Source organism: Saccostrea cucullata, unplaced genomic scaffold (assembly GCF_032062105.1).
Source record: "Saccostrea cucullata isolate Sc308-1 unplaced genomic scaffold, CSIRO_AGI_Scuc_v1 ctg37, whole genome shotgun sequence".
NCBI classification, from domain to species: domain Eukaryota; kingdom Metazoa; phylum Mollusca; class Bivalvia; order Ostreida; family Ostreidae; genus Saccostrea; species Saccostrea cuccullata.
Window position 1 is genome coordinate 672,501 of NW_026938868.1, and position 8,495 is coordinate 680,995.

Genomic DNA, 8,495 nt, shown 5'->3' on the forward strand with positions numbered 1-8,495 from the left:
AATGGGGGAGGGTCCCTGATCTATTTTTCCCTCTCTATAAACAAAGAGCTTAGTAAAAATAAATATAGCTCACTGATTACTTCACAACTCATATACTTGAAAATATTTGCTTCCTTGTCCATTACAAGAGCCTTGGGGGTTTATGAAGTAGGCACACTGTCTTTTTACTTATCTATGACAAAACAGGTATAAAGATCATGTTGCAGTGTAGTTATTTAAAAACACTGAATTAATGAACAGACACATGGAAAACAATGACAAATTTTGGACTGCACTTCCAGAGAATTCCATTTTATACTTACATAACATATAACTGACAGCCATTTTTGATGAGTGCCTCATCTTCTTATATGGGACAAATGTGTATTAGAACTCAGTATGAATTTCCCTGATTTAGCAGACCTTCTAAGAACTAAATCCAAACACCAAGACAAAATCCTCCACTAAAGCATACATTCCAGAGAGCGAATAAAAGGCAAAACGTGGACTTCATCAATAAATCCAATATTCCATCTTGTATCCATTACATTCAAAATGTCAAACAGCTACAGTAACAGAATTCATTCCAATACTGACTTCTAAGGGTTTTGATTATTAAAAGAGTTTCACTGTACCAATTTCAGGGTGTTTGAACTTAATCTATGGCCCATCCAAAATACAAGTATCAATAGCAGATTTGTCCATTGACTGCTAAAAACATACTCCATTCCATCATACTATATATGGGCAAAGAGCCTACTGTGAAAGTTTCAGATCCATCCTGCTACTGACAATCAATATCTGAATTCAAACATTATAGTCATCCAATCGTGTTCATTGATACAAATTAGTTCGGTGCCATATTGATCTGAACCAAGAGGTAGAATGGATACCCTTGGCTAAACATATTCTGGAGACTGGAAGGAAATCCCAAGATAATTGAGTTGGCTGAATTCTCCAGCACATATAGAGACTGTATTGATGTTTTTATATGATAAAATATCTCCAGGATTGCTTTTCTACCATTTCTCTTGGTACAGCTAAAAATATGCCTGGTATATTGGAAATGTTTACACAAGGGCCTTTTTACTGTAGTATTGATTCTAAAACTTAAGACTTGACTTCTACAGCTAACAGGAGATGAACTGTATGCAAATGAAGTTTGAAGACAGTAAAAGTATTAAGTGCATCAAAAGCAATCGATTATGCCATATAATCCATAAATACTAGTGTCTCCTGAGCTACTTAAATCACAGAGGTGAATGAAAAAAAATACAAAATCGTTAAAAAATGATAGAGGTTAACACATGTAAAACAGAATAATTGAAAAAAAAAATCCGAAAAATTGAATTAATGAAGAAAAACCTACGAAATGGCAATACAGTTGAACTTTGGTATCTCAAACACTGACATCTCGAATACCACGGGTCTGTCAAAGTGATTTCTAAGTCCTAACTACATATTCTTCATGTATTTTACCCAGTAAATCCGGAATCCTCGGATGTCTTATAGTTTATATTCCTCTGAGTTTGAGATAATGAGGTTTCACTGTAATTCATAGTTTTAGAAATCCAAATGACTGAAATGAGGTGCTTACCAGCTAACTATGACATGGTAAAAAAAATCACACATAAGCAGCATCATTATAGTTGGGATTTCTAATTCTATATGAGTACCTTACTTAGTACATGTATAGCTAAATGACTTGAAGATGTCAAATTGCACATATCGTGAATTTGGAAAGGAACTTGATGAAGTTTATATATGTATATATTTTTCTCATTTTAAAATCAAAGTAAGCAATTCCATTTAGCCAGTGATGATTCTAATGAGATTACAGTAAATAAATTCCTCAGATATATTGTAAAAGGAATAAACGGAATAAATGATATCTTATTATTCATAATAATTACCTTAGATAATAATTATACATGTTCTGATGATGAATATGTGATAACTTTGAACTACCTGATCAGGTACGTATATATCAAGGTAGGTAGGATAGCTCTGTCTTCTGGTGTCAGCTCTGTCTCTCTGATTTTTGGTCCATATCTGGTTTGTTAATCCTCCGGCTACATCTTAAAGGCACTATCTACAAAGTCCAAACCAAGTTATTCAAAAATGTTGCATAATTTTCAGAGGGAAAAATTATACATATATTTTTCAAAAAAATGCACTTTTACCAGATGCTTGACATGCTTGACTCCTTCAACCTAAGCTGAACATATACTGTACCTACCTATACATGTACACAGGTAGTACAGACAATATTTGTTCTCTGCAATAGTATAACACAGGTAGAAATGCAGGTAACCTCCGGGGTAATACCATAACATACACACACTAACAGTACATAGAGTACCTCTACACATCCAGCTGTGATCGGAAGGTGAAGTGAGAAAATCACACAGAGAGGTTATGAATGAGCAATACCTGGCATAGATACTCCTGCAAATGTGCCAACAAAGCTACTACGATAGTAACCCATTTTTTTTTGTAGGGAGGCCAACAAAGGGGAATTTAATCTGAGAATTGGTGGCTAGTTCTATCAAATTGCAATTGGGTATAATGCTGGAAATTACAGTAAAACTCGGTTATAAAGAAATCACTGGCACCTATGAAATTACTTTGTTATATCCGTAATTCGTTATATCCATGTAAGAATTTGTTAAATTTATATTAATACTAGGGATCAAGATAATTTTCACTATATCCTTATCTGCAATATCGCGAGATAGTTTTACTGTATTATTTACTAAATTATTACGATATAGTTTACAATTTCATAATGTAACTTATCTTTTTACAGGTATGACTGTATTAGCTATTCAATATATGCTGTATTAGTACTATTACTATAATAAACTTCTTGGGTTGGCACAATTTATGCTTCATGAACTCGCAAATAAAAAGTGATTTATGTGTAATGAAAGATAAGTTTATGAAAAAAAAAGTATATATTTAGGTGATTAACATATTTTTTTCTTTGTTTTTCACTCACAAATGGCTTGTACCTGACCATCAATATATAGAGATGATTTGCTATTATGCATACGTCAATTTTTAATTTGAACAAGGGCACTGCAAAGCAGAGCATCCCCTCGCAAAAAGCATATCTCTAAATCAAGGCTGCATTCAACACCGATCCCAGTGCAAATTATGGCACTTCTATTTCACATAGTACATATAACCATAAACGAACACACACACATTCACATAAGCTGTATTTTTCTAATAAAACACTCTGGAATTGATTCAAATGGTATTTCATAGTCATGCACAGAAATATGAAGATAAACTCTTGAAAGCTAAAACATCACAATGTGCTACCAAGATATAATTTAAGAGCAGAAAATCACAGAGAAAGGTTATGAATGAGGCTCTTAAAGCTTAGTAAAAATAATTTTGGACTTTGTGAAAATTAAATCATATGAAGGTGTATGCATTTTATTTCACATCATCCAATTCATTGTAAACATATATATTTATGTGTGGCCTGACTCTGCACAAGTTCTTAATCGTAAACTGCACATTCCCTGAAGCATAACTAGAAGTGTTTCAAATTGCAATTGGATAATGCTGGAATTTATTAAAAATTACATGACGAATGTACCAAAATTTTTGGTGGTTGTGAAGACATATCCAGTCTTAATCATGTTAACTGATAATATTATACATTTATTGCTATTCAAACATGCGTTTTGCATTACAGTACTATAAAACTTCTGAGGTCGTTAGGCTGACCAATGTTCATGAACTACAAAGCAGTTTATAAAAAAGTCAATAAATGTTTTGTTAAACATTTTTGACATACATGTTTTTGTACTGTCATTGTGATGTAACATATAGGTCCATCACTGTTGAACACCAACGAATAAAGAGATGATTTGCTATTATGTTAAAACATCAAAATATTGAATTCCAACATCTCACCAGCGGTCAAACATTGATTTTTGTTATGCCCGCTCAGCAAAACATTAGAAATGTTAGACTTTTTGTCGTATAGATTTGTATCAGGGATCGACACTAACTTTAAAACCATAGTCCCCACACACACATTCTAATACTAGCCCTGTTCATGTTTTTGCCGAGTCGCAAAACACCCTGGAATTGATTTGAATGGCATTTTTGTGCATAGAAACGGGGGCCTGCAGAGAAATTTTGAAAATAAGAACAAAATCTGCATTTTGGCTGAATTTTGGGTGTAAATTATATGTCATATATTGTACCTAAGACATTTTTAAATTCAAAACTATATTTATATCATTTAGGGTATTTTGAATCACCTTTAAAGTATACATTTTTGACTAAAAAAATATAATTATCTGATAAAACATATTTGAAAATAAATTTAACTATTATCAGGTATATTGTATGTAAGTTATAATTATTTTTCTTGAACTTATTAATTTAAAATGTTACAGGGCAAGTTTAAAGAATGTTTGGTAGCCCGATAATTTTTGGTGGCCAGCGGGATAGCGTTAGTGTCGAACCCTGTATAGGAACAAATTTTTAAAGGTTTAACAATGATATATCTTGCATGAGATGCTTTGCCATTTCTCACATGCTCATCTATTCTCAATGCTAAAAAAGTACCTAAATTTGTCCATAAAATGTTCATTGAATTGATTTTTTTTTTTACATTTTAACCATAAGTAAAACCATTTCCTTACTCCTATAACTAGAACACCTACACTGCAATAAAAAGTGGAGTACACTATAGTTGAAAAATTAGATCTTCAGAATACATTTCGACCATGAAGTTCCCAAGAGAAGGTCTTTAGAGCAATCATTTCCTGAGATAGTCTAGTGGTATTACCATGGCAATAAGACCCAGACAAGATTTCTGATAAAACCTTTATTAATTATTTCTTCCTGACAATATAGTCCTACCCTCTAGCCATCCTTGTCACATGACCTACTACTTCACACAAACAGAATAATTAGGTTTTTTTTCAAAGCTTGCAATGGCTTCTTTTCAATATAAGGAGACAAGGATAAATACAGGACTGTTAGAAATAAACCCATTCCATTGATTTTTCCTCACATCAAAGACCTATCTATAGCTAGTTGCCAGCTCTCTGGAATTTTACCCAATCTATTATTGAAAGGAACAACCACAGACAAATTCAGACCTGATCCTCCATGTTTTCCGATTTTCCAAGGTCACAATGTTGACCAATTACAGAAAAAATCTGAATGAAAACCAGAGTACTGTGAAATCACTAATTTTTGTGGGGGGTTAATTTTCATGGATTTCAAGGTATGAAGATACACCACGAAATGCAATTTTTAATATATATTACTACTAGACAATTCTTCAACCACGAAATCAAATCCCCATGAACCAATATATTTTCCTCAAACCACGAAAAATTGACCTCTCGAAAAAATGTGATTTTACAGTGTGACATTGTCAAAGTTCTGAAGTCAGAGTACATAAGAGCTGTCAAGGCTGCTCCCTACACAGGGTCCAATGTCTATTTATGTTCATGCAGTTTAATATTATTTTAGACATGTCATAATACAGTAATTTACAAAAAAAAAATTATTCCAAACAAACCAGCATCAAAATCAGGAGGAGTTTTGATAATTAATAGCAATGCCTCTATATAGAATAATTTTAAAAATTAGTTAAAGTGTCTCAATATGGTAATGCTGTACTATATTCATTTTTCTATTCTTCTCAATCTGTCACCATTATCATTTTAAATCATCATCATAAAACAAGAATCTTATTCTATGTGAAGCCTCCAAGTGTTCCCAGTGAATTGTATGCTCTTTTTAATTTTAGAAAGGAAAAAAAATATATGCAATGTTTTATATTAGTTCTGATAAATCTATGAAATGGTATCAAAGAAACTCTTACACAAACTACTCTATTGAAATGATTGAAATCGAATTATTTATGCATAAAATGTGACCTTTTCAGTCTGTGTCACAAAAGTTTTTGCTGCAGCAAACGTTTATCTAATCAAAAGAATCTGCTACATCAAAGAATTCTATGCATACTAATTATCTCTCTACCCGACACACTAAACACTGAAAGCCAACAATCAATAAATGAAGGACGGGAAGCCAGGAAAAGCTTGACAGCACAAGAGTAGTAATACCGTGGCTCCATACTCAAAAGAATTCCTGAGGCAATTTTTCTGCACAATGCACTATCACATACCAGTACCCCTTTGTGCAGATAAAAAGTGGCCCACATTTTAAATCGATGAGGAAAGGCGTATTCATTAATTTTATAAGGGTTCTCATTTTATGAATAAAATTATTTTTCTTGATAAAAGCAATACTTATCATGCTAAACACATCTTCCACTTTTCCAAGGATTAAGAATAAAGTTAAAATTTGTTCAGACAAGCCAAAAAATTTAAAGTTTTAATAACTTTTTGCAAGCTTTTAATAACTTTTAATTGATTAGTAATTTTTGTAAAAATGCTATTAAAATATATATGTGTTTTAAAAATGAAATTTACAGAAAATTTCCGTATATACTTTATATTGATGCATGTAACCTTTGCTTCTTAAATTAGATTTGAGGTCTTTAATGATATTGACCACTGACCTGTTTTGTGGAGTGTAGAGGGTAGTCTTCAAGGAGGGCCCACATTTTTCTAGGGAAGTCCAAGGTCACTTTTGCTTGGTTCAGTATATAAATTGAAAATCTATGCAAATTCCAGGGGGGAGAGGAGCCCCTGAACACACCTCCCCCCCCCCCCCCCCCCCCCCCCCCCAACCTACCCCCAGTAGTGCACTTGCAAACCAAAAACATACAATTGTAATTCCGATTTTCATTTTCTGGAAAAAGGTTTAATGAAAATTTGACCCCACAATATACTAGTATGCAGTTCAAAAAATCAACTGTTAGCAATATCTTACTTCAATCCAGCGAGGGATTTCTTTTTCGGATATGGATTGGTGATATTTTTAAGAATATCTTGGTTATGTCTGCAGTAAATAAGTCATACCTGCTTAATGTTTAAATATTTTAAGGGCATGCAATCACTTTACAGAAAAATAAGCCTTTGATCAAGACAGGATTTGTACCACACAAAAGACTAACAATGTCACAACAGTTTTAATATGCTCAGGAGAGACACCAGACTTAAGATAAGTTCTTAATTAAATATCACCTGTATATAATCTCAGCCAGTAGGATCATATCTTGTACCCCCACTGTCCAGGCCAGTTCCTGATTGTATCCCAGGTTCTCTTTTTTTTTTAAATGATGATATACCACTAAAGTAAACAGAACTGTTTCATAGCCATACTTCTAACTCAAGGACAAATTTACAATGTTGAACTAAATAAACAAATAAATATCAACAATGAGAAACCTAGCAGAATTCATGCATAGACAGAGATGAGCAGCCTTATGAATCAATGTCCCTTTTCAGTTTCTGCATTTATAACCAAGTATTAGTTTATGCCTTTGCACTGATCTGACTGATGACAGCACTGATTCTACATGTACATAGTATATAGTTCCAAGGATAATTAATAGCTATTAAAAATTGTATAATTTTTTTATTAAATTGATGCACTGACTCAGAAAAAAGGACACATAAAAAATGATCTAGGAGTCAGTCAAGAATATTGAGTTTTATAAATTAGATTAATCCAATGTAATAGTTACCTGCAAAGTATGAAAAGGTATGAACTGACCAGAAATATGAAGAATACCAATGAAAATACACAATCTGGGAAATGAGAGTATGGTACAAGTAAACGTAAACATGTATTGGGACAATTTTGATCCTATTTTTCATACATTAAAGGATTATACCTGTTGTTTTGTCGCATGTACATATGGGGGGGGGGGGGGCAAAACTCAAATGAAATGAAGCCCCCCTCCAGTTCTCCTTCTTTTTACAATCCTTGATTGATTGATGAGAAAATTATAAGTAAACAAAATAAACACAGTATACATATTCTAAATATTCTCTATGTTTAAACTTTAAGGGCTGAATAGGGCGTGAATACAACCTCTCTGGATATTGGGTTTTCACAATGACACATTTCCTAATTTTGGATGAATCGCGCGATCTGTGATCGTAAACATTACAAAACATTTCATAAACTGTCGAAGGTTTGTCAAAAACAATTGACAGTTTTATATGTAAAAGAAAAGAATTATTGACCGTGTAACAGGTTTAGAGCCTGAACAAAAGTTACATTAAATTGTTAAACATGACTATTGTTACCTGTACAACATGAACATCAGTCCACTTTTCGCAATGTTTATGTGGCTATTCCGTTAGCCACCCTCGCTCCCTAACAGTCCTTTAGGAAATTATATCGAAATATTTAAGTCTCGACTTCTTTTCTTGAGAATTATGTAATAATTTATATAAAATATACACATGTATTTAATAAATAAATTAAAAATACATTTTTAAAGAAGGTAATTTTTAAAAATCTTCTTAAAATATTTTGACATGAATCTCGACCCCGAACTAAATTACCGAGAAGGGAAATTAGTGGCGGATCTAAACACTGCAAAAGAGAAA

At 32.7% G+C, this 8,495-nt stretch overlaps 1 protein-coding gene across 3 annotated transcripts in view; it reads right to left on the reverse strand.

Annotated features, from left to right (window-relative positions):
* The window catches only part of LOC134251617 (mitogen-activated protein kinase kinase kinase 13-like), a 22,389-nt gene extending 20,251 nt beyond the window's left edge, over positions 1-2,138 (reverse strand). Inside the window, exon 1 of one of the 3 annotated variants that reach the window (XM_062734025.1) lies at positions 1,960-2,138. The gene's annotated coding sequence lies outside the window, so the exon portion shown is untranslated. Of the gene's footprint in view, positions 1-302; positions 676-1,947 lie in introns of those variants that run through there. The other 2 variants (XM_062734024.1, XM_062734026.1) reach the window with 2 other exon arrangements.
* Between the last annotated feature and the right edge of the window lie 6,357 nt (positions 2,139-8,495).